Source organism: Cygnus olor, chromosome 25 (assembly GCF_009769625.2).
Source record: "Cygnus olor isolate bCygOlo1 chromosome 25, bCygOlo1.pri.v2, whole genome shotgun sequence".
In the NCBI taxonomy this organism is placed as follows: domain Eukaryota; kingdom Metazoa; phylum Chordata; class Aves; order Anseriformes; family Anatidae; genus Cygnus; species Cygnus olor.
Genome location: NC_049193.1, coordinates 6,089,584 through 6,116,557, shown reverse-complemented (window position 1 = coordinate 6,116,557; position 26,974 = coordinate 6,089,584). Strand labels below are relative to the sequence as shown.

The following is a 26,974-nucleotide window of genomic DNA, read 5'->3' as shown; positions in this document are numbered from 1 at the left end:
CCTTTGGCAGAGCAGGTCGATCCTATGCGGCAGCCTCCCTGGCTGGAATCTGTCAGTCTGTCTGTCACTGTCAAGCGTAACATCTGATGTGCCCAGACGTGATGGGCTCACGCAGCGTGGCAGGCAGAGATCCCAGTGCCAGACACCAACCTGTGCCAGCTAAAGCAGGGAACAGAGAGCATATTGCAGCAGGGAGGGCCGGGCTGCAAACCCTGAACCGGCCAAATGAACAAGCCAAGGCTTAGAGATGGATCAGGCTCGTGGAAGCAGGGTCTGGGCTGCTCTGTGCATGCACATGGGTGCAGATCGATGCTCGGGGGGGGGGGGGGGGGGGGGGGGGGGGGGGTGTGCCTCTCCGTGGGGCCTATGTGGCTCCTCTTCTCTTCCTAGCTGCAAAAGCAAAAGAGCTCTCATGAGGGGTTTGTATAAGCACCAAGATGGGGAGTTCTCTCCCTTGGTTCATCTGACAACCATTTGCAGGACTGGAACTTGTCAGATGCAGATTGTTTGCCCTGAGGATGCCATAGACCATAGAGGACACTGGTCACCCAAAAGCTCCTCTGTGCTTTCATGAGCCTCTCTTGTTGGTCCCTGGATGAATTTCATTGCAATCCCAGCCGGCAAAGGTCTTGGCTTCTTCAGGCATTTGATACCAGCCCAGAAGAGACAGTGGGGCCATCCTATCTAATTCTAGCTCATTGCACTCAGGCCCAGGAGGGTCCTGGGCTGTGCCTTCGTCATGTGTTCATCAGTAGGGTCTGCTGTCCTACAAAAATATCCCCATCACACCCATGCCTGGTTCTATGTAAGCATGGCTTGGAGGAGGGCAAGGGCATGTCCAGAAGAGAGGGAGCAGCCACGGAGAAAAGTGATGGCCTCAAAATCAAGGTGCAACAGGAGACAGGATGGTGTGGTCCATGGAAAGGGCTTTTGGTTCTCCCAGCGAACTGAGCCATGGGGTGCCCCATGGGTTTCCACCACCTTCCAGCCAGAGACTAACAGAAAGCACATTACATTTGTTGCTCTGCTTCCTGCAATGTGCAGCACCAGCTACTTCCCCAAATGGTGCAATATTAAAGTGATCTGCATTTTAGTGCAGACTCGGTTATAGCTGATCTGTGTCCCCCACAACTGCATCTTCTGCTGGTTCACAGCTTGAAACAGGGATTTAGTAGGTCTCTACAGGTCTTCTTGCCCGGTAGGTCTCTGGGCAAGAAGAAAGTAGGGAGAGATGCCCATTTTGCCCCCGAGGACCACTTCATTCATTTATTCTCCTGCTCTCATCCCCTTTCTCAAGCCCTCCTCCAGACTGCATACCTCTGGTCATCACCCTCTTCCAAAGCCCTGCATCCCTCTGGGATGTGCCTCTGAGTCCCCCAGGGCACTGGGACTTCATTCAGAGTGTGATGTCCTCACCTGAGCATGGTGCCCAGCCAGCTACTCCGAATTCAGACCCTGATAACCCATAAATGTAAGTAAAAGTATTCCTTCCAACAAACATCGTTGTCACTCGGCAAGCATGAATTTCATTTTCCGTCACCTTTTGCATCCACCTGTCTCAAGAAGGCACTTCCCAAGCTCCCCAGAGCCTGTTTTGGTCGTGATTCATCTAAATCAGTGACAGCAGCTATGAAGTTTGCCACGTTCCTCATCACCCCCTCCAGCTCATTAAGAAACAAGGTGCTGGGCTGCTGGTGGGTGAAGCGACCTCAAAAGCAACCACTGACCTCAGCAAGCACTAAGGGTGTTGAGGTCTCCTGGAGACTCAAGGGGAGGAGTGCTGGAGCTCATTTCCGTGGTGAAATAACAGGGAGGGGATGGGGCAGCAGCCCGAAGCTCTGAGATGCAAGGTGCCACAGGCGGTGGGGTTGCCTTGGTTGCAAACTCAGCTGCAGAGCTATGAGCAGGGTCTATTCTTAGTGCAGTCATGCTCATTTGCAAAAATAAAAGTACAGGAGCAGTTCCAGGCCTTGGTGAGTAGGTGTTGGAGGCAGAAGCCAGGAGGAGTGGTAGCAGGACCTTGGGAGAAGGGCAGAGCCTGGGGGACACCAAATGATGTCTCCAACAGGTACTTCTCCAGCTGGGGAGATGGAAGCATCCTCCCCAGTGGGGACCCCACCACCACCCACGTGTGGGGAGAGGAGGTGCTGCAGGCACTGGGTGGATCCAGAGGAAACCATCCCTGTGAACTCTGTGGTTGTTTGCTGAGTGCAGAACCCGGTGTTTCAATTATGCATAACAAAATAAGGCATAATAGCTGTATTTACAAGCAGTAGTTTGTCATATGGGTCACAGATTAAATATTTAGAAGCAAAGTAAGTGTCTTTTTGCCTGGACAGGATTGCTGGCCTTCTTCCTCACAGTCAGGTTTACAAATGCTGTGCCAGGACCCAGGAAAAACATTAAAACCCCAGAATGTGCACCGAGCTTGGAGATAAACTGCACATGAAATATTATTTTCCATCTGTGTTTGATGGCTTATAGCAGAGCATGCCCATGCAGGATTGCAGAATGGCTTTAGGGCAGGTGATGCTCAGGAGGAGGGAAGTGGGACCCAGAGGGGACAGGGAGGAGGACAAGGCACCTCGGATGCTGGACTTGAGCCCACCACCAGCTCTGCCAAACACATCCCCAAAGGCTGGCAAGGCAGAGAGCTCCCAAAGGCAGGGATTAGGAAGAGGGAAGGAGGAAGGGAACCTTTTCCCAGTGCTACCAACATCCACTGGGAGCTGACGTGCTGGATGGCAAGCAAGGCAGTCGGAGCAGCCGCCTACAAACAAGAGCACGCCAGGCCTCCTTCTTCCTCCCAGCAGGAAGGTGCTTTGCACTGGAAGCTTTAAGATGCATAAACAGGAATAAGCAGCACATTAGAGAAGATGAATCTTGTCCAGGCCAATACTATCCATCTCCCAGAGTGTGCTCCATGTGAAATTTCATTAGCTTCTGGAGGGGAGTTGCTCTGTTTACAATAATTGATAATTATCCTGGGTGATGCACAGCTTAGTGGTGGTGAATGATTGCTCCCCTCCGCACCAGTGACTTCATCATTTCGCCTGGTTGAAGACCTGTTTTTATGGTCACATTCTTTTTAAGGGAGGCTTTTGGGAGAGTAATTCAGACTTTTATGGTTTCCATTCAGCATGGATTACAGCAGTGTCCACTGCGTGAGATGAGATCTGGTCGGCAGGATTTCCCTAACTGTCCTACAAATTGCTGAGGCACTCACAGAGCTCTCGAGGTCATCAGTCTGCTGCAGAAGTAATTTGTCTCCCTTTGTTTGCCCTAGGGACAAGCTCTAAAGCCCTCCCCGATGAGGGGAGAGGAACACGGCAAATGGCTCACAAGGCAGCAAATCCCTCCATGCATTGACTTCCCAATGAAATAGTAGACTCAGCCCTTGTGCCCTACCCTGACCTATCTAGAGGGACGCACTACAAGGTGGAGCTGGGTAAAGTGACACCAATTGGCTGGGAAATTATGTCCCATAAGAAGAGGATAACACATCACTAGGTCAAGTATGGAAAGCTTCTGTGGGTGTCCCAAGCCCTTGGTGAAGTTGCCCAGTTCTGGTTCTGCTGGCTCCACCAAGAGCCATGCCAGGACCGGTCCCAGATGTCAACCTGGGACCACTGACTAGAGATCATTTGATAAAACCAGGGAAATCATTTGCATCATTGGGATCACTGGAGGGAGCTTCTCAGCTTCGATTTGTCTGCTGTTGTCACAGTCCTGCCAAGGCGAAGTTAAGTGCATAAATTAAATCCAGCTCAGTCCCTCTTCTCCCAAGCCCCAGTGCAAATAGAATAAATCAGATTCATTTAGAAGATCAAACCAGGCATCACTCACAGACGGGTTTAAAAATAAACTCCTTCACTGCATGCATTAAAAAAACAACAAGCAGTTTATCTTCCCCATCATTCTTCAATTCATTTCTGGTGAGCCAAGCGGGCTGTTATGAAGAGCACTGCATTTCTCTGGTGTCTTGGATGCAGCTCTTGTGCATGCTGAAGCCCCTCTCTTCAGCTATGGGATTTTGGAAGGGGGGTGTTTGTGCAACCCGATGGCTGCAAGAACTAAGCCTCATTGACAGGTGAAGCTCCCCTGGATGACGCTCGGCAGGAGCTGAGGAATGGCCAGCTCTGCTGCCCTGGGGGGGGAGACTTGGAGCAGGGGCTGGGAGCAGGATGAGAGCATGCAGGGCAGACTGGCTGTTGGGGAAGGAGCTTGGGGGTGAAGAGGTGGTGCTTTCCAAACTTATCATAGGATCATAGAATCCTAGAGCAGCCTGGGTTGGAAGGGACCATGAAAAATCATCCTCGTCTTCATCCCCTTTAGTCCTGAAATCACCATGAATCCCCCTGTAAACACAAAAGAGTGATGTCCCACCACCTCCTAAGCTCAGCCTCCTACTTGCTCCTTGTGGAAAATGGGGACCAAGCCCTAAGGTGAGAGCCCAGATCCCCAAAACATGGGGAGCCTCACTCCCTGTGCAAGCAGGAGAAAGGGTTACGCTAAAGCCTCCAAAGACCTGGGCACCAGCCACCTCCCCAGACCATGAGCCATCTCCTGACCCTGCAGCACCCCATGGCCAGGGTGGAGGTGTCCCCCTGTGTCAGTGAGGATGGGAACGGGGGACACTAATCTGGGCAAAACCCCATGAAACCAGAGAGGAGCAGTTGTAGGACAGCACCTGGGTGTGCTCAGCCAGGAACCTGTCCCCATGCCCTGACCACCACATTGGTGGCAGGCAGGGACCCGAGCGCAGGGCGCTCCCTGCCGCTCCACAGAGGTCGGCTCTGTGCAAAGCAGGGACTTCTGATTTGCTTTTAATGGCATTGTTTACTGCTAGCAAAACCTCCTGGAGCCAAAACTTGTCTTTCCTAATAATAAACAAGCAAATAACAACGAGAGAGAGAAGGAAGCACATTTTTAAGCCATCAGGGCTTGATTTGATTGATCCTGGTAATAAACCACAGCAAAAATAAGTTGTTAAGCTGGAGTGGAGGTTGTAGATCTCCATCAATAATTTAAGTAGGGAAAAAGGAATGAGAGCACTGCTTTTAAGCATGCAAAAGTTTCTAAGATCTGGGAATGCAGAGACTAGGCTGGAAAAGGTGGAAAGGCCCAAGTGAAAGTTTCCTGGATGCTGGAGAGCCTGGAGGATGCACACAGGATGCCACAGCACCCAGTCCCAAATAGGATGGCGCAGGTCCAGAGGCTGACAGCTTTTTCTGCACAGGAGACTTCACCTGCATATGCTCATCCTGCCTGGTCATGCTTTTCTATTTTCTTTCTCTCCCTTCCTTCCAGGGCCAGGTAGCAGAGATTTTTCCCTCTGCCAACCCCATCCCTTGCCTGCACATCACACAGCCCACACATGACCAAGATGACAGAGGAAGGGATGAAGAACAAACCCTGATGCAAGATCTCCGGGCACAGCACCAAGCCTGCACCATCCTCAGGGCTTTTCTCAAGCACGGAGGAGGAAGAGGGGATGTGGGGAGGGAGGAAGACCTGCTCTCGCCATTCACCTGTCTGCAGGGAGTCCTTCATGCAAACAGCACTTTATACACAGGGGACACAGGAGGCAGAGCTGCTCTTTACAAACTGCAGGGAAAGAGGTAAGATGAAAGCTTAATCCTTTAAAGGCAGGCTGGGTAGCGGGGAAGCCAATACACTGTGCTGGGAACACTCCATCAGGCTGATTCTTATTTAAAACAGTAAATGGAAGACTCTTCTGTTACTGTAGGATTTAAAGGCAATAAGGCGTGACTAATATCCCCTCGCTGAGCTCCAGCATCGGCACTTCACCAGCCATGCAGACTGGAGATGCTGTAAGTGGCTCTTTACTTTGTTTCTCCCCCAGAGAAGGTGATATTTCATGCCCTTGGAGAAGAGATGCTCCCAGCCTAGCACTGTTGATGGGGAGGACTCACAGTCTGGGCCATGGACCAAGGCAAAGAAGACCCGCCTTCTGGCTCCCCCACACCCATGCAAGCAGCTCAGCACCTCCACAGCTTTCCAGGTTGTGTTCCATCACCTTCTCCCCTGGAAACACGAGATGGTTTGAGGGCTGGTTGCTGCAGAGCAAGTGCGGGACATCATCTGCAGAGCCACTGGAAGGAACCCCTGGGGCTGGTGCAGCCCATCTGGGTGCAGCCACCTCAGGGCATGTCATAGCATCTTTGAGGTAGGTTTGGGTATGCCAGGACTGTGGGACTGTGAAGAACAGGGCTAGTTGGTGCTACCAGCCTGCCCTTCTCTCACAAATGACCGGCTCAACCTGAGCTTGCTTGCTGAGCTCTTTGTACAAGCTCTGCAGGCACATGGGTCCCTGCATGGCCATGGGCATTATGGGTGCTATGGGCAGAGCATGAACATGCCCCAAAGCCTTTCTCGTGTCTCCTTGCAAAACTGGAGCTCCTTCAGCTGCTGCAGGGCTGCCCCTCCAGTAAAGACTGGTTTATGAACTGTTTTAAAACTTCCAACATCTGGCATCCAGCAGGAGTCTCACCTTGCTGAGAGAGCTGACAGCAAGGAGTGCTTGCACCAGGGAGCAAGAAAAATGGGAAGAGATGGCGAGATGTCTTGCATTGACTGCTGCCTCCAATAAAACTCCATGAGCTTTGAAGCACCCTGGGTCAGGGGAGTGTGCAATATGCATGCCTCCCTGTGGAGACACACGTGCTGCAAGGTGTACAGTGAGCACAGACAGCCCTGCTTCTGTGTTACCTGCTCCCACAGCTGCCAAGTCAGAGAGATGGCATGAAAATCAGCATCACTAGAAAACATACAGTTGTCTTCAAGCCATCCAGCAAATCAAATGTGCAATGGACTGGCTGTCACTTGACGGATTTAGCCACCTTCACTTGCAAACTGTGTGGGGAAATAAAAGGAAAAAAAAAAAGGAAAAAAAAGGAAGGGAAGGGAAGGGAAGGGAAGGGAAGGGAAGGGAAGGGAAGGGAAGGGAAGGGAAGGGAAGGGAAGGGAAGGGAAGGGAAGGGAAGGGAAGGGAAGGGAAGGGAAGGGAAGGAAGGAAGGAAGGAAAGGAAAGGAAAGGAAAGGAAAGGAAAGGAAAGGAAAGGAAAGGAAAGGAAAGGAAAGGAAAGGAAAGGAAAGGAAAAGGAAAGGAAAGGAAAGGAAAGGAAAGGAAAGGAAAGGAAAGGAAAGGAAAGGAAAGGAAAGGAAAGGAAAGGAAAGGAAAGAAAGGAAAGGAAAGGAAAGGAAAGGAAAGGAAGGAAAGGAAAGGAAAGGAAAGGAAAAAGGAAGATATTTCCCCAACTGAGTCTTTGTTTGGAATCAGCTAGCACTGACTCTCAGGCATTCACAAGCACATATCTGCAGACATCCAACATGCCAAGACGCCTATGAGAGGTTTCCAAAAACTGAGCTGACTCCCAGGCTGGCGCTCATGTTTGCAGAGAGCAGAGGTTGCATTTACTGCAAGACACCTTGAAAATTTGGGAATTTGCTGATTATTCAGAGGGCGCGTTGTCACCTCCTGGTGCACACAGGGCCACATGTGCTCTCCTGCTGTCCCTCCTTTCCCACCTCCACCACTGCCCTGCGCTGGGGCACCAGACAGGCAGGGGGTGAGCTCCCACATGGCCATAAGGTGCTCCCTGGGAGCAGACCTCAAATTTCTGCAGGCAGTTTGGTGAAGGGGTTGAATGAGTGTGGGGCATCCAGATGGCATGCATACATCTCGAGCGGCCTCATTAGGTCCCACCTGAGAAATGTGGACCAGAAATCTCCCCTCCTTCTGCCAGTGGCTGGAGGGAAGCTGGGAGCAGCCTGCTGGGCCAGGAAAGGGGAGATCAGCGTGGAGCCCTCCATCAAACAGCAGTGAATTCTGGACAACCAGACCTCATCCTACACCTCTAACCCATTACCCTCATGATCAAATTCCATCTGCTGCTTGTAAGAGCCCCAGGCCCTGGGCAATGTCCCTAGCATGGGAGGGTGTCTCCTCACAGCCTCACAGTCTCTCCTCTTCCTCTGAGAGTGTCCTGAGCACTTCTGGCAAATGGCCCAGGGCTTTCACCATCCCTACAAATGATTAGCTACTCTGTTTCCCAGCAAGGAAGATTGTGAGAACATCTCCTCCCTACTCTGATCACATTAGGGACCAGAGTGAACATGGAACAGAAATTAAAGGAGGAAGAGTTTGTGCTGGTTGCAACCACCCTGCCAGGATTTTGGCATCACCAGCAGGAGCAGAATGGGCTGCAGCTGGGCACTGGGGAGAAGCAGAACGTGTCCTCGACCAGGGCTTTGTGGCCCCACATAGCTGCAAGCTGGACACCTCCTGTTCCCTGCCAGCTCTGCAAGAGCTACCCGTTTAATTGAGCTATCAGTCCTTGAGACAGCTTGAATGCTGTGCAAGGCCCTGGGACAGCCACTGCTGTGGCAAGGGACAGGTGCAGAGACATCCATGCCACTGGATGCCCATGCAGCAGGAGACCAGTCTGTGGAAATCTGAAATGAAATGCCACTCTGCTTTCCAGGAACACCTGCATTGCTGTCACCAGCATGAATTATGGCTAATGATAAGTTATGCTTATTAAGTATGTCAATAATTTACTCTCTTAAGACAGGAAGGATGTATTTTATCTCTGGCTCGAAGGCTGCTGCAAGTCCAATAAAACAGTGTAAGTCAGCTGAAAGCAGCACGATCCCTGAGCCAGGTTGTGGAGCAAAAGATTCCTGTGTTGTAAAGCAAGCTCCCCAAGAGGGGTGCAGAGCTCTGCAAAATCCAGCACCAGCGCAGACCCCATCACCATTGTTCCCAGGGTGGACCCCATTGATCCCTGTGTAATGTTGTTCCTCGAGAGCATGCAAAGTGCAAGGGACAGGTTCGGCACATAAAAACACCTGTAGAAGCACACAAAAAATGCAACGTGCAGCTTTAAAAATACATTTTCTGGGTGGTTATAGGTTGCATGCCTGCTGCCCATGTCCTAAGGAGCTGTCCTGAGTATTGTATGAGCCTTGTTGCAGGCATCAGGGCTTGCAGAGTTGCTGGAGGGATGGAAAACACATCATTGTCCAAGTCTCGAGGGGCGATAAACACAAACTTGGGGTTTCCAGAGCACCAAGTGGGCAAATGAATCCCAAAGCCCAGCTTGGGAAACTGGGGGAGCCCTGGGTTAATGAGGCCAGTGCAAGGCAGGGTGGGGAGACGTGGCCACTTCTCACCCAGGCTCTCTTTTATCTGCTTTCCTCATTGACAAGCTTTTATTTTCTTTGATTGCAGGGTGTGGGCTGGAAATTTGCCACTGACAATTTTTTTCAATCAAAAAACGGAGCGTTTGATTACATGCAAATTTCTGTCCAAAACATCTGCTTTTCTCTGACGAGTTTGATTGTGCACTCAGAGAAAAACATTCTCATTTCCCCTTATGCTGCTGTGGGCAGAATATGTCCTTCCCTTCCCTCTCGTGGAAAGATTCATTGTACAGCTCTGCCTTTGTCCATGTCTCCCTCTATCTCTCCAAGGTCCAGGTTTGCACCAGCTCCTTCTCCTCCCAGCCAGACAGGGCTTCTTTTCCGATGCACACATCCACAAATGTCTCTTGCATCTTTCAGGACACAAAAATATGTTTTCTATTAACTCAAGACCAAAGGGATGGGCTTGGAGGGAAATAAAAGGAGCTGTTTCTTCTCCACTTCCTTGTCTTTTTTAAGCACATTCCTGAGAAACAATGGGTATTTGCCGAGATGTCTGGTGACAGCAGCTATCTCCTTCTCCAGCCCATCTCCATGCGGAAGCTGCAAGTTTTTTTAACTGTTTTGCTTTGTTTTTCCTGCATGAGATGGGGGGAAAGGGAGGGAACAACCTTTTGATTTAGAAATGAAGGAGACTCCCCTCTCTTAAAACTTTATTTATTATGCTTTTCTGCGCTTGGGTGATTTTCCATAGCCCTTTCTCATGTGTGTCCTTCCGTTCTCCAAGTTCTCCACCCAGCAGGGCTGCTGAGAAGCCAGCTGGTGACTTGCTGGCAGCCACACACCTCTTGTGGACTGCAAAACCAGCAGTATTCCAGCACTGTGTGAGTTTTAATTGGGAGCTGTCTGGATGCAAACAAGAGCAGGCAGCTCCTGTTCCTCCTATGGGCCAGGAGAGCCCCAGCGAGGCTGAATGAGAGACCTCAGGTTGCACGGCTGTTTCTTCCTACCTAGCAGGTCAATAAGAACAAGCTACATGTGGCCCCGTTGCAGGTCATTAACGCTGCATTGATCCTCCCAGGCTTTATGCTTTTTTAATTAAACTCTTTTAAAGGTTTATTGAAGTCTCAGAGGATCCGACTTCATTTCAGAAAGAATCATGTTCTGCAGTAGTAAAGAGTTTGTGGTTAATACAGTTATGTGCAGGCAGGATTTGCAAGTGGTCTGGGTCAGAGGTGTGCAGAAATCACAGAATAATCTAGGTTGGAAGAGACCTCCAAGATCACCCAGTCCAACCTCTGACCTAACACTAACAAGTCCTCCACTAAACCACATCACTAAGCTCTACGTCTAGACGCCTTTTAAAGACCTCCAGGGATGGTGACTCAGCCACTTCCCTGGGCAGCCCATTCCAATGCCTAACAACCCTTTCAGTAAAGAGTTCTTCCTAATATCCAACCTAAATCTCCCCTGGCGCAACTTTAGCCCATTCCCCCTCGACCTGTCACCAGGCACGTGGGAGAATAGACCAACCCCCACCTCGATACAGCCTCCTTTAAGGTACCTGTAAAGGCACACCTTGTGGTGGGGATAGGGAACGAGTTTAGCAAGACCACATGGAGATGACTTAGGGAAGGGTCAGTTTCTACTGGAGGCTGGAGAAATAGGCTGATAAGAACCTCATGGAGCTCAGGCAGCAGAAGTGCCAAGCCCAGCCCAGACTGGGGGCACCCGGCTGAGAAGCTGTTCTGCAGGAAAGGCCCTGGGGTCCTGGGGGGCCCCAAGCCAAGCAGCAGCCAGCAGGGGCCCTGCAGCAAGGAAAGCTGGTGGTGGCCCGAGCTGCACCAGGCAAAGGAACACCTGCAGGCGGAGGGAGGGGATCCTGCCCCTCTGCTCCTCGCTGCTGGGGCCGCATCTGCAGTGCTGGGCCTGCTGCTAGGCCCCTGGCACCAGAGAGGCCAGGCAGGCTGCAGAGAGCCCAGGGGAGGGCCACGAAGGTGGGGGGACCAGGGCAGCTCCTCTGGGAGGAGAGACTGCGGGAGCTGGGGCTGCTCGGCCTGGAGGGGAGGCTGTGGGGGATCCTGGCCGTGCCCATAAATCCCCACGAGGAGGATGGAGCCAGGCCCAGGGCTATCGGGCACGAAGCGGGGCCCGGGAGGTGCCCTCTGACTGCTGGGAAGTGCTTCTGTGCCCTGGCGGTGGTGGAGCTGGCACAGGAGAGGCTGTGGGGGATCCTCCTGGGAGACCTCCAGAAGCCGCCGGGACCTGGCCCTGGGCACCCCGCTCTGGGCACCCCGGCTGGAGCAGGGGCTGGAGCGGAGCTGGTTCATTCTCAACCATTCTGTGGTTCTTTGAAGGGCTTTGATCGTGCCAGGGGAGCAGGGAAGCATGCACAACACCAGGGTCTGACTACCCTGTGCTCAGCAGCAATGGAATTTGTGTCTCATCCTGGCCCCATGGTGCCCAACCCAGTTGTGGCCCCAGGTCCACCCTCCTGGCCCAGCTACCTGCAGCATCGCTGACACTGATCACACCCTGGCCAGTGTGGGGGTTTTCTTGGCAAGCAGGGCCGGCATGAGGCCTAGCAGCTAATAACGGGTGGAATGTAATTGATTTTACAAGGAAAACAGAGTTTCCAGAACATGCACTCAACAACAAAGAGATGCAAGAGTAGTAATTGGGAGAAGGTACAGGCATGACTCACAGTATTACTAAATTATAAGCAAACACATTCCCAGCACTCAAACACAGCCCATATGCTCAGCTCTGAAACCAGCTCGATCTGCTATCATTTCCAAACACCAAAAACACAGTATTTTATTTACTAGGGACAGCTGGGTGAAGCTACTCAGAAAATCTCCATTGTGGGGAAAATCAGAGCTTTGAATGCACAAACCTGTTGGAGATGGGTGTAAACACTTGCCCTGAGCGCCAACAGGAAGCATGTCATGGAAACAACTCTGGTACCACTGCTGTTGGAATTATTACTGGAGTGGTTGGATGCCCCAGGTGCTGGCAACCACATCAGGACTGAAGGAAAGCCGGCACTCCAGATAGTTCTCCCTTTAGTTGAGAAGAGAAACAACATACTGAGAGATGGAGGCATGGTGTTCAGGAGGGAGTACATCCCCCATGAGACCTTCTCATGGAGCTTGAGAGAATGAGTAGCTTTTGAGCACCGAGTCCATCCTTGATGCCCTTCCTGGCTACAGCAGGATTGCACTGAGAAATGAGGGGATTTACCTCCATGGGAATAAAATCCATCCCCATAAGGAAGAGAGCTGTATAATCCATGCCCATGCTTCAAATGTTGAGCATGGCTTGGGTCTCCTTTCGCAGAGCGCAGCAGGGCTGGAAAAGGTTCAGCGCATGGTAATGGGGGCAAGCAAAGCCCTGGCATGCCTTCTGGATGAGGAACAGTTGAGTAGACTAGGCCAGGCCAAACTGAAAAGAAGATTACTGAACAGTGGATATGGTGCATCAAACCCTGAACGGCACAGAAAAAAAAAAAAAAGGAACAGAAAATAATTGCTTATTGTTTATCTCAAGGAAAAAAAGGGGGGGGGGGAGGGGGGCAAACAAGGGAACTAGCAAAATCCATGCTTTCTATGGGCAGCAATGTGGTTTTCGCACTATGCCTGCAGTGTCCCTTGCTGCAAGATGTGTAACTTCAGAAAGTGATGGGCATAATCAAGGAAAAAATATTGAAAAAATTCAAATGCAAAGAGACCATGTCTGTCCCCAAAAGCACCTGCACTGTGAGCTTGTGAGGGCTGGGAAAGCATTTCAGAAAGGCATCACAGCTTGCTCCCCAATTCTCATATGCTTTCCAAGGTGTTGGGAAGGTGCCCACACTAGACCAAGCAGGTTGGGCTGCCCCCAGGCCACTTCCCAGCCCTTCTCCCCATCTACTCTCCCATGTACCTTCCTGTAGCGCCTCTCAACATCACATCCTACCTGCCAGGGAACTGCTCCAGGTAATTTGCTGCCTTTTGTTTCCTTCAGCAGCTGAGATTTAAGAGGACAGCTCTTTGAACTCACCATTTGGATTGAAAGTAAGTGGTGGAGCATGATGGAGTAGATGCTCCTTGCTGCATTGCAGTGTGCTGGGGAAGAGGAGAGGACTGGGGATCCCAGAGGTCTGCAGAGCACCCACCCATGAGCTCAAAGTTGGGAAACTCCAGGATGCAGAAGCCTCAAGAGTATTTGGGGACCCTGGTCATTGGAAGCAAAGTCATTGGGGTGGATGCTTAAATTGACCCAAAGTCCTGGGTCTCAGCCCCAGTTTTGTTTCAGCTTCTCTCCCACATGGATGAGAGCAGGGCTGGTACCTCCACCCCCCAAGGGTGCAAGATGAAGCATGCAGAGGACTGGGGAGTAGTGTGGGTACACCAGGATATGAATGCGCAAAATGGTGATTTAGCTCTAAACTCATTAAGTTTTCTTATTGAACAGAGGCGACAATGGTTATTACCTGCGCAAAATCATAGCAGAAGAGCAATCATGCAGCTGGAAATAGATAAAATCCCAAGTCATTATATTACCAAATTATCTGTTTGGGTCTGTTTCCTATTGACAGTATTAAGCCTATTCCCATTAATATTTCACTCTTCAGGGAAATTAAACTTTAATCAAAGTATGGCACTTACAATGCCAGCCTGACAATTCAAAAGGGAAAACAACAGCAAGGCCACTGTTGTCTGAATTAGCCCTTGCAAATAAGTCATCTAGGAAGTAAAATCCTTGTTTGTCCAAAAATTACTAAAGCCCGGCCCCAGCTGCTGGGAAGAGGCTGCACCAGGCTGTATGTGACAACGTGGTGGCCTCTGACGGGACAATATGGGAAAATGCATGGTGGCTGTGGTCCCCTTCATGCAGAGGTCCATGCACAGCTCCCCATCACTTCAGGGTTACCTCCTACTAACGCATCTGGCCATAGGGCTTTGGGGGCATAATTTGCTTGCTTTGCTCCCTGTATCCTTCACTTCCTGAATTCCCTACCTGAAATAAAAGGGTCAGCAGCAAATATCCACGATGTGCATGAGCCCACCCCATCAGCATGTCCGGCAGAGCCTGCTTGGAGGAAGCAGGTCCTGAAGCAAACAAGTGAGCTCTGAGCCACACGCACCAGTGTCTGCATGACAGTGATGTATGGTGCAACACATCATGTATGAAGCCTCATTTGGAGTCTGAATTAATCTTGTGTGGTCTCAGCTGCTTCGGTTTCAGCTTCCCCCATTACCTCCAGAGCCCAGCACTTTGGAAACCCAGTTACTGCTTAGCATTACAAGAATATTTTTCTCTGTCACCACTTGACATTTCATTTTTGTCAAGACAAAGTAACTATTACTGTAACTGAAGGGGGGGAGCTGCTGCTGCAAAACAGCAATGCTCTCCTCCAGACTGTGTTTGCTGGCGCTGTGGCTGCTGATGAGAGAAAATTAATTAACTTCTTGGAACGCTTCCTGGACACCCAACAGCACCAGCTAGAGAAACCTTGCAAAGAGAGCACGTGGTGAGCCCAGCTCTGCCCTTTGCCGCTCCTTCCAGCACCCTCTCCTGGCAGCAGTGACTTCCAAGCAGGCTGACCCTCTGCCCAGCTTTCTGCAGTAGCACAAAGAGGATTTTTTCTCCTTCACCATTGTATTTTGCAGCTCCAGTCCTGTGTGATTGGCAGTGCCAGAGCAAGCCCAGGGGTCAGCCTTTGCCATGCATCAATGAAGGGAACATCGTGCTGAAGGATGAAGCTGCTTGGACCCAGCTTTGCACTGGGTAGGAACAAGACATTTCTGCTTCCAGCACTGCATTGCCCTATCTGCAGCTCTCCCAAAGCCTGAAAATACTCTCAGCCATCAAGCAGACAAACCACCTGCTCCTGCACTGCCCAGCACAGCCCCTGCAAGCACCCATCTCACCCTTGGGATGTGCCTGCATCTCTCCATCCATCTGGGGCTGCACCAATGTCCCTGCATAGGGCAGAGGCACCCAGAGCCCTTGCATAGGTGTGAGTCTATGGTCAAGATGCCCATCTTGGAGTTCAGGATCAAGAGATTGGATCCCTGGCACAAAAACCCATTCAAGTGCTTCAATCCAGTCACAGGAAGGGGCTGTGGTAGAGAACCTGCCCTCCCAGCCCTGCAGCTGGGTCCTTCAGAGCCCCATTCATAGGATGAGAGCCCCAACAGGGCCACGCCTCTGCCTCTCAACCACAGAGGGTGCCCAGAAAAGCCAGCTCTGGGACTAGGTAGCAATGGGGCTGCAGAGTCCTCCCTGTTCCCCCAGCAACATCTGCTGAATCCCAGGGGTTTCCCAAGGACAAGACTTCCACTTGAAGATTTTATAGGAAATATTTATTGAAAACAAGCTTTTTGCAGGGGCACAGAAAACTCAGTTCAGGAAAGAGACTTTGAAGGCTGATGAAGGTGCAAGTCAGACGTAGAGAGGAAGCTCCCCGGTAGGTGCCAGCCCCATGGTTACAACCCAAAGCAGGGAGGAAAGGTACAAAAGCCTCTTCCTGTGATTTTTCATTTCTGTAAGGACATGCACGAAGAAATTCTGCCAACTGGGTAAGCACAGAGCAGTCACCAGTTCCTGGGGCTACTGGGCTGAGACTTTATCCCAGGGATGCCAGCATCCCCAGACTCTGGATCCCCTTTCATAAATAAAACCCTGGGGGGGGGGGGGGGGGGGCGGGGAAGTCCCTATTTTCTCCTACATGGAGCAGCACATTTTATGAGTGGCCAGAATTTGGCTTTTCCACCCCTCCATGCTCATCTGCACCCAATCAGCAATTACAGCATTAAAGCTTCATGGAATGTTTGGCTTGCTTTTAAAATCCATCATAGTGCATCTTCTTCTCTTACAATGATTAGTAAATAAACACCCCTGAGCCCAGTAGCGGTTAGCAGTGACATCTCGAATAACCCCAAGGAATTCACCTGTCAAGAGCAGCACAGCCCAAAATGGGGCTTGTTGGGATGTGCTTGCTCTCAGCAGTCAGCATCTCAGGGCAGAAGGGGCTGTTTGCTTTCTGGAGGCATTCTTAGCTGAGTAGTGGATGGCAGCTGCCTCGCACCATGCAATTTGAGATCATTAAGTGCAGATGTACACACTGCCATCAGGCTGGTGGAGTATCACATGCAGCATCCCAGGTCAACAGAAAATTGGAGAAGAGTTGGCCAAATTGCAGAAATTGTGCTCTATTTCTAGAGAAAAATGGTGGAAAATTTCTCCCCATTTATCTGTAATGTGGATTGTGTGTCACCAGCTATTTCACAGCTCCTGTGCAGGCCCTGGGAGTTACCTGGGAGCAAACTTGAAACACTCCTTGAAGCATCCTCCCCTTTACTTCTTAAATTGCCTCAACTCCACATCTTTTTCTTGCCAATACAGCCAAGCCTGGGAAAATCTTAGCTCTCCAACAAGCAAAGCTATAGGCCACTTCCCCCTTCATCTTGCTGTTTTCCCACTGCATGGAAATAAAAAGCAGAATGATTTTGGAGGAAGTCACGCTTTTATTAAAGCTGCAAGATCACACATTTGTGTGATTCACAGCTTTCTGGTGCCCAGGAGCTTGTAGTTACTTTTCACCTTGGGATTTCAGTCGTATCCTTTTCCTCACTGGACTGTCTGCATTCAGAGATGCCAGGATGTGAGTGTTGGTTGATACAACAGCAGCAGCAAAGGCTGAAGAACATTCTGCAAAAAGTTTCTACTTCACTAAAACTTGCTGCAAACAGAAATTGGCTGTTTCTGTGCAATCCTGTTCTTGCAGGTCAGAAGTAATCCCACAGGACACCAGGCATAACTTTCCATCCTGTCTTACTGGTTAGACTGTGCAGAAGTTGGTCATGAAACCTCTAACTGGCCTGGACTCAAACCCTTCAGAGACCCGAGGTACCATTACTATGATTTAGGTACCTAGCAAAACGCACTCAGAAGTTTAACCCCCAGACATTACCGAGGTCTGCTCCCCCATGACCCTGCATTTGCACCTGGTCTGGATATGGAGAAGGCTTCTTGGGGGTTTTGGCACAGAGCCACCATCCCTTTATTTTTCGAGGAGACAAGAAGTGCCAGCAACCTTTGCCTTGTCCCACTTCAATACCTTGCCCAGCCCCAGTCAAGCACTATCTGTGTTTTCAGCCTTGCTGTTATTCTCCCAGAGACCAGCTGCCACACACACAACCAACCACCTGTGGGGAGGGAAAGAGATTTAAGCTGTGTTACCAAAATGTGTGAAGTATAATGGGGTACGATTTTGACATGCCAGCAAAATGCTGCCAGTTCAGCCTGGAAATCCACCGGTGCGTGCATCCCTCCCTCTAGTGACTAAACCCAGCATCTACAACCCCTCCTCCGGTCTGGAGACTTCGTCCTGCCAGAGCTGAGCAGCAAATCGGGCACCTCTACTACATCCAAGGGGCCACAGCACCGGTGCTGCGGCAGGTCCCCACTCTGGAAAGAGGTGGGGATGCTGCGGAGACGTACCATGAGGGTTCCTCCACTCCCCTGTGCTAATATTGGTCACGTACCACCCTGCTTCTACCCCCAGATTATTAAAGAGGGGGACTCTGCCATGGCCAGCCGGGACTGTGACGGGATAAAAGCATGTCCTGGGTGACGGGGACCAGCTGAAGGGACATGGTGGATGGGCACCTGGAGAAGAGGGGCTTTGAGTTCTCATTGCTCAGGCTGGACCTCCAAGCCTGGAGCACTGGGTTCTGGTCCCCTGGAACCCCAGATGCATACCTTCACCACAGATCCTCCATTTGAACAGCTTCTGTCCAACAGCAAAGACATTCAGGACAAGAAACGGCAGCCTTTGCCTAATGCTCATCTTCTCGCATCTCCATGCTCCTCCTGGAGCCTGAGCAGGGCTGGAGAATTGGTGGATAACTGCAACCCACTGCAAACAGCCCTGAGCACGCACAGCAAGGCTGTTCCATCTGAGCCCCAGGGTAGGGGCTGGGGAGGAAAATGCCATCACATGCTGACCTTTGAGAACTGCCAGCCTGGTCTTGGCAAACCTCTGCCTTTGCTATTAATCGGACACGTCTTGCTGCAGAACAAGGCTTCTCTGGACAACACTTCTGTGCAAGAATAATAAGAACATCACACCATCTCAGCAGGGATCAATCTCAGAGATCCCCACCGCAGCACAGAGCTGCTTAAGCACTGCTATCGAACTCAGTGCAAGTGCCAAATTAACACAAATTCAAGGCTTGCTCCATAATAAGGGTTTGGTGGAGGGCTGCAAAATAGCACATTGAGACACTCTCCCCCCACCCCCAGCCATGCTGTTCCTTGTCAGATCTCAGGAATACACCAGGGATGGTACAAATGAAAACAGCCCTGCATGGGGGAGATTTATGCATGGAACAGAAGGGAAACTAAAATAAAATCTCATTTCTTGGCTTGATCTCTGACCTAGCAGTCCAGGTCACTGCTGAGTGAGGGAGAGGAAAGAAGTACAGCATAGGAATGGTGAGGACAGGACTCGTCATGTGCTCTAGCAGAGCTTTGGTCTCGGAGGCAGCACTGGAAAACATCTCTTTAAAGCTTATAATCAGCTTAGCTCTCCTCCATCCCTCCATGGAGGAGGGGCTCCAAGCCCTGCAGGAAAACAAGACTGAGATACAAGCTGCTGGGGCAGATGCTGCTGTCCAAGAACTTTGCTCCCTCCTTCCCATGGACAGCAGACAATGCTGCTCGGGCACAATGCTGCAGGGGCTGAGAGGAATTTTCCCAGATCTTTAAAGAGGGATTTTGCCTAGATCTTTAAGAGATGGGGGAGAATTGCCATCAGCCAGAACATGTCTGTAGTCTCTGGAACTGGTGACTGGGATTAAAACACCTGAGGGTTTGCTCAGCTGGAGCAAAAGCTGCTCACTGGGATGAGAGCTGATGCCTTGGGGAAATCCCTGGTGAAACACAGCACAACGTTCTGCAACACTGCTGGACCAGTCACATGCTGAATACTTTCACTGGCAAAATAAAGAAGTGTTTTGTTCAAGACATGTTTCACAAAGAGGCTTTTGCTCCCTGTTGGAGGTATTGATTTCTGCTGTAAGAGATATAACCACACGGGAGCCCCCAGAAAACCTTCATATAGGAAGGTGTTGACAGGGGGTCTTGTGGAAGCTGAAGTCATTTTTGGGGGGTTAAACGAGGCTGTAGCAGCCGTGTGATCATGGATACCAATGAAACAATGAAAGGCGCAGCATGGGCAGAGAAATGGCTCAGCAACAGCAGCTGAACCCACTCCCTGACCCCAGGCACAGAGCTCCAATTGCTAGTCTTAGCTGAAGCTTAGAAAAAACAAAACCAAAGTCAGAAATCTCTTTTCCTCCATTATTGTTTACTAACCAAACTAACTCAGGAAGCTATAGAAGAAGCAAAATTGCTAGGTCCACAGCAATCAGAGTGCAAATGGGGACTGCCAGGATCTCTACCCAGAATGAGAAAGATTGGAGCTGTAAGTCACACTCGAGCTGCTGGTGGTGGTTTGGGGGCATTTGCTGTGCACACCCCACTGCAATGCATGCTGGCTGAGAGGCAAACCTCCCTTGGTTTCTTGCCTGGGATGCTGCAGCTGATGGAGCAGGATTTGGCTTAAAATGGGGCATTGAATCCAGCCACATCTCACCCCTCCAGGGAGGAGAGCAGCTGGGGACTGTTCCCATGGGTGAGCATTGGGATATACAGAGCCAAGGTCCTACTTGAACAGAAGGCATTAATTTTATTATTGCTCAGATTAAGAAGGATTAAGCAGATTTCAATTTGGCTTGACTCACAGCTTTGTGTGCCCTGTTTACCATGACCAAAGCCATCCTGGAGCTCTCTACACAGAGAAGTGATTTCAAGAACTGGGGCAGAATCATTAAAACAGGACACTTCAAGTACCAGATTTCCAAAGAGGACAAGAATGTTGTTTTCTAGGGCTCAGTTCTGAGAAGTTTCCCAAGTGACTTCAGGAACCAGCATGGGGACAAGCCACCTCAAACAGCTTTGCTAGGTCCAGCCTCCAAAAGCCACCCTCCACCTGAATGATGCAAAAAAATCTCACAATTGGAAGCAAATACCTTTCCAACAGTTAGATCAGACCTTACAGAAACACCAGCCACCCTCTATTGCTGCACTCGGCTCAGCTAATTAGTCATGTTTTGTGGGAAAAGAGCAGGTCAATATTTTAGTTTTCTATGGCCAACTTGACACTGCCAAGACAAGTTTACAGCTCCAACAAGATTTCCATCTGTCTTGGGAGGAATTCGCTGCCACAGCAGAGCTCTCCACTTGCCATCTGCAGCAGGGGAGGAGGGAAAAGCTTTTATCCATTAAACATGAAGGCAAATCAGGCAAAGACTGTAAAGGAAAACAAACATGGATGCCAACCAAGAGAAGAGATTAGAGATAAGCATCATGTGGACAGTCAACCTCCATCACCTGCTAGAACTGGTTTGTGGGACATCTGGGACCAAGAAACCCTCTTGAATTTTGTTTAGGAGCCCCATAGCAGATGCACAGTCGGAGTACACTGCAAATGCCCTCTCTCTAGCAGTCTGTGCCCGTTTTGGAGCATCATGGCTTGGTCAGACCCCTCCGCTACCTAACCCAGTGATGGATAATAAATATCACCCCTAGCCCCAAGGCAGCATCACAACATTTGCAGTCACCTATATTAAATCAGTAACTTGTGTTAACATTACTACTCCCAGTGGAGGTATATTACAGTCCACAATCAACTCAAAGCAATACCACACATACCTAAATGATGACTTAACATGAATTATTTAAGAAGGTCTAATGGGCTGGGAAGTTTAAATATGAAGAAGTTATCCATGACTATTGCTGGCTGTAAAAAGTGTTTATGCTTCTTCACATCATATTAGTGGCTACATGGTGATTTGCTAAAAGCAGAAGAACAGCAGCATTTGGGAGTGTCATTTAAACAGATCTAACAGAGGGGAGCAGTGCTGTCATGAACAGCGTGAAGGAGGCTGCTCTGTTAAAGGGTACCTCAAAAGCAGTTGGGTGGGCAGCCAGGTTTGGGGACAGTGAGAAATTACAAGCAGAGAACAAAATCAAAGCCATCCCAGTGTGCTTTTAGAAGGATTTCTTTTTCACTTTCAAGAGGATTTTTGCAAAAAGGGTGAGGCTTCCCTTCAAGATTCAGCCCCTGGATTTCTGTAAATGTGAGAAATTCAGCTTTGGGAAGAGGTCTACATTTCTCATCATTAAAGAGATAAGGCTGAAAACAGCAAAAGCAAGTGATGGAGCATCACTAGCAACAACACAGCATTTGGGAGCTTGGTCCTACTAACCCAGAGCAGGGTTCACAGGCGGAGTGATGCAAAAGCACCTAAAACCCCTGAACTCAATCCATTCAGACCTAAAAAAGGCCCAAGCATAGTGACAGGGTGCTGAAACCACCCACCTGGGCTATGTGGACTCACAAGCTCCGGTCCCCAAAACCCTGGGGAAACTCAGACCAAGCTGAGAGTACGGTGTAGGGCAGCCGCTCTGGTGGACCACTGCATTAGGATTGCAAGGGGTGAAACAGCATGTGCATGCAGGAAATCAGATTTTTGGCAAAATAGTACTTTGGGGAACCCCAAGAGACAAGAGAGACATGCTCCCAATAAATCACTAAGAAAACCACTTATTCCAGGCAGCACAGATGCTTCTGCACATCTCCTGCAGCTGCAGCACAGCTGCAGATCTCTTCCTCCCCAAAGACTAATGGTCAAGTACAAAGAAAAAAACAAAATAGAGCTATCACTTCTCCCCAGGTGTCAGAATGTGATGCTTTAAACATTGCATAGGTTTAGATTTCCTACCCCTTTTCCATAGCTAACTTATTACCCGGGATTTTTAGTGAACTCATTTCTCTTTGGGAAGTGTTGATGTTTGTTTATTCCCCTCTATCTCCAGGGAATCAGTTCTTATAATCTTCCATATTTATGTACTATGTCACGCTCAAGTGGGTCCAGCAGCACTTTGCAGATCTGTGATTCACCCAATGTACGACTCTTCCACCCAGCACTGAAACAGCCAAGAAACAAATAAGCAGGGGAAAAGCCATACACACACTTCCTAACTGACGGGAAAAGCTGCTACTTGCTTCTATTTGAATCTGATTAAGGACAGAACGCTTCATTTCCTACACAAACAGCTATGAATCTCCTGTCCCCAAATAGTCCAACACTACAAGCGGCAAAATAACTGCATGTTTGAAGAGGCTAATGCAGAACAAGCCAATAATGGGTGAACTTTATTACCCAGCAGCGATAGCAGGTTGTATTAGCATGCCACAGCATCTGCTCGCCAGGACCCACATATGATGGGGGATGCCGTGCTGCTCAGAATGGCTGGGGAGCCATGGCATTAATGTTAACAACTCACCCACATCACACTCAAAGTGTGATTTGCCTCCATTGCACTGGAAGCACAGAGGAGCAGCATTTGCCCTTTGTCCCCATCACCTCCCTCTGCACTGTCTGCTTGTCACACCAATGCCAAGTGTTGCACTGACTTCAAAAACCAGTGTTCCTGTGGGGATAGAAATCAATGGCTCTTGTTTGAGAGTGCAATTAGCTCCATATGCTCCATATGTTAATGACATTCTCTCTGCTGGCCTGGGAATCCTTTGCTGTGGACTGCCAGCCAGAAGGACTGATGCTGCAAAGAGCTAATAAGCAGCAAGAGGTCTCCCTGTGTCCCAAAGGGGAGAGGAGCTGCTCTTCCCAGTGAAAAAAAAAAAAGCCACACCACTTTTCCTGAAGTTATTAAGCCCTGCAGGTTTCCCTCTTCTGCCCAACACTCCAACAGTCACCATGGTTTACAGGGAAGCAATAAATGAAGTAAGATGCTCTGCAGAGTTTATTTGCTACTGCTTTTGCCATAAAATACAGCTTAAATGTCACTTCGCTTGTTTTCTTGCTTAGATGAAGCCTCATCTTCAGCTCTGATCTGCCCAACAACCCTTTTTCCACTTATTTTTTACTGCCCTAAACACTCCTCTCACCTTTGCTTATTGGTTGCCAGTAAAAACGCTAGAGAAGCACCTTTGGGGAAACTTTTCCTCACTAAGAGAGGTCAATCTGAATCAAGAAGCCACTGGCATTTCCGCAGGAGCTCACCTGCGCCCATCTCTTTAGAGCTCCATCAGGGGAAGGGGGAAACTGGGAATCAGGCTCTCAAAACACTGCTGCTGTGAGCAGTTCCTGACGGCCACAGCCTGGCAAGGTCCCAAATACCCAGGCCCATGAGCAGAGCCAGAAAAAGGACGGGTAGGAAATAAACCCTATGTCCCAGGAGCCAGAGCTCAAATGTTCCCTTGCTGGAAACATCCAGGTGAAATACGATTTCATTCCCTGTTGCCACGACCTGGTTCTCAGGTCACAAAGTGCAATTCACCCACAATTCTGACCCATCACTGCCCAAACCCCTTCACTTGGGCTTCCCCTCTCTTCCCATATGGCCATGGGCATTCTCTACAGGTTGGCTCAGCCTTGTCCTTTTGGTAGGACCATCTTTTTCACAGCACACCTCCGCTAATGACCTTACAGGTGTACTGCTATCTGCAGAGAGCCATTAGCAAACAGCCCTAATTACTGCACAGATGCCACATGCCACCTGGGGCTGGTGACAAAAAAACAAAAACAAAAAAAAAAAACACAAAACAAAGCCAAGGTATGCAGGATTAAGCTGGAGAGGAGGAGGCTACAACCAGGTTTGTATTGGTTCCCAGAAACTGGGCCAGCTGCATGCTGCAGTACTCCGGGGGAAAGGAGAAAAAAAAAAAAAAAAAAAACTGCTCTTTGCCACAACAAAGGAAAAGAAGGAAGTCCCAGCAACAGCCAGGTTGCACAAGCTGGCTTCTCAATGGGTACAATTCAGCTTCAAGGTAGGTTTTCCTGCTCACAAACCAAACCTCAAAAGCTCCGCTTGCTGCAGCCCCTGGATCCCATGAGGACATGCCACAGGGCTGCTAACTGAGCACCCTAGGCCAAGCATGGAGTCATCCAGAAAGGGGAGGATGCCCAAGTCCCGGGGAGGAACATCTCTGCACAGACACTGCAGACAGAGCCACGTGCCCAGCTTTCCTGAAGGCAGCAGGTTTCCTGGGGTCTGCAGGGACTCAGTGCTGCAGAGGAAGGGTTCCCTGGGGGTTTGGAGGCTCAGTACTTGCACCACTTCCTTCTGTCCACGTGCTCCTGACCTGCTCCCATCACCGAAATTCGGAAATCCCACCCTTTCCCTACCATACCTTTACAGATAAATTGGTTTTTTCACCTCCTTCTCGCAAGCTTCAACTTTAAGCCCACCCTCAGGAAGCAGCGCTGTGCACATTGTCAGCAGTGTTTCTTTGCTTTATTGCAACGCAAAGCCTCTTATCTCATTTGCAGCTACATTTGTACCCTGATGCAGAGCCAGCCCTGCCTGGAGCACACACACCCTGCCTTGGATTAATCTTCATCTCTTTACTGACAAATAGATATATTTCCTGTGCTCTGTATCACTCTCCCATCTGTTGTTTGATGGAACCCATGGGTTAAGCACAGAGGTGCATCTGTCTGCAAGCACAGAGCTCTATGTGAAACAGCTGGATGCTCTGTGCACAGCTGGATGCACAAGGGGCTGCACCCTTCTCAGCCGTGCTCAGAACCCCTCCAGCCCTTGAGGATTTGCACTGTAGGGCATCGCAACTGCTGCCCCCTGCCCTGATAGGGCACCATACCCAAACTACAAGCAAACATTCAATACTTCCTTGGGGCCATGTCAAGGGCTTGGAGTTGCACTTAAATCCCCCTGGGACAATGCTTCTCCCAGTGGAAGTCCACCAGCCCTGTATGGGTGCAGGGTGATGGCCATTCCTGGGATGTTGTCATGTTTTTGCACCTTTATGTTTTAACAGAACCAGAGAAGTTCAGGTGGGTTTTTTTCCCCCCGACACTTTTTTTTTTCCCCATCCAAAAAGTCAAGATCTTTCCTGCAGAAAACCAGTTTCCAGGAAAACAAGATGCTGGATAACTTCTTGCCCAACCTTTTATTACCATGACCAATAATCAGTTGCTGCCTATCGTACTGGCCCTTTTCAGAAAGGAATATCCCTTGTTCCAGAAAGTTGATTTTTCTGGGCCATCTCTCATCATCTGTCATGCAAATAGTATGTTTTCAGAAAGTCAGCATCCTGCAAGAAAAGAATGTCCTGAACTGCCAGCCTTGTTCCCAAAGGCCTAGAAACAAAACACATCATTGAGCCAACCTTGCTGGAAATACCTGCACCTGCAGAAAGCCTCAGAATGTTTGAGGTGCAACAGCTGAAGCCACATTACAGGGCAAGTTTACTGCCCATCAACCTCTGTCATATAAATATAGCTGGGTTTATTCCTCCAGTTATGACTGGAACCAGTTCAAGGTTTTAGTAGTCTGAGACTTTTCAGTTTTCCAGCAAAACAAAAATTTTCTAGAGGAAAAAAAATGGAAAAACCAGGGCTTTTCATTAAGAAATGTTCAGTGCCTGTCAAACCAGGCAATCTGTTAACATGAGTTATAACTGAAAGGCCATGCTCAGGCAAATTCTTCCTTTTGAAAAGGATTCACTGAGACTTTTATCTGTAATATCATAACAACACACATTTCATTACAGCCTCCTCCATGAAGGAGGCTATTTCAACCATTAGGTGAAAACACTAAACACCTGACGAATTTTTACATACCTCCAGGAACTCAGAAAAGGCTTTGAGCATGTCTTTATCCCTTTGCCTTCTTTTTATTTCCTGGGGAGAAAAAAAACCACAGTTGAGCTGTATTATTTTTGCTATTACCAGGACATCGTCTGTGCAGTTTTTAATCAGGCTCACCCCAAGAGCTGGAAAGCCTGCCAGCAGCCTGCCTTGGGTTCAGCCAGTATAAGTTAGTCCAGGACTAAAGGAAGATTAATACAACAAAAGTAGGCGTCATTCTTGAAAGTCTTAGGGTGAGCAAGAAGTGCAGAGACTTGGAGCAATGTTGTCCCCAAACAGAGAAACTCAAACAGGACAGGGCTGCTTTTAACAAGATGCCCTGGTTTGTCTTTATGGTGAGGAAGAAGAAAGTGGCTGCTTTAGTCATAGATCCTGCAAGACAATGCATCCCATCTCCTTCCACTGTTAATGCCAAGACCAAGCTGTCAGAGTGCTTCAGGACCCAAAGGGATGCCTCCAATACATGCCACAAAAATTCCTCCAAGAGATTCATCAGTCCCCTACACACTCCTTTGCAGGCACTCAGTTTGATGCTAACACGTTTTACTTTACTTCCATCCAGTGCTACAGCTCTAAATAACGGGTTTCTTCTGCAATCAGTCTTGCCTAACAGAGATGCCAGATTCAGGAGGTACTAAGCACTGGAGAACTTAGAGAGCTGTAACATTAAGTGACTAGGGGAGAGTTAGTGCAGCTGAAGCTAAGTCACTCACCAGCCCCAGGAGGGATTCACCCAGGAGGCCACTATGGGTGAATCCCAGTGAGGCATGAACCAGAGGGTGGTGCAGAGATCACCCTACACCTCACAGAGCTGGGCACAAGTGCAATGCATGCACACAAAGCTTCTGATGGGGAAGGAGGATTTGGAGAAATAACAGAAGTATTTGAGGATGCTTGTTGCCTAAGAAGGTTTTACTTGCAAAGAACAGAATGAGGGAGAAGCAGAAAGGGAGTTTGTAAGAGATTTAAATTAAGCCAGCCCTGTGAATACATTTTTACAAGACTCTTTGAAGAAGACCACATAATCTACAAAGAGTTTCTTGGGGAGTTGATTA

At 49.5% G+C, this 26,974-nt stretch overlaps 1 long non-coding RNA gene across 2 annotated transcripts; it reads right to left on the bottom strand.

Annotated features, from left to right (window-relative positions):
• Positions 1 to 9,505: 9,505 nt before the first annotated feature.
• Positions 9,506 to 26,756, bottom strand: LOC121059853. 2 transcript variants are annotated; one of them, XR_005814667.1, is made up of 3 exons: positions 26,633 to 26,756; positions 25,893 to 25,952; positions 9,506 to 9,581 (listed from the first exon to the last, which is right to left on the bottom strand). It is a non-coding gene; the product is annotated as an uncharacterized LOC121059853 (long non-coding RNA). The 2 variants fall into 2 exon arrangements; XR_005814666.1 differs by lacking the exon at positions 9,506 to 9,581 and adding an exon at positions 16,627 to 17,363.
• Positions 26,757 to 26,974: the final 218 nt, after the last annotated feature.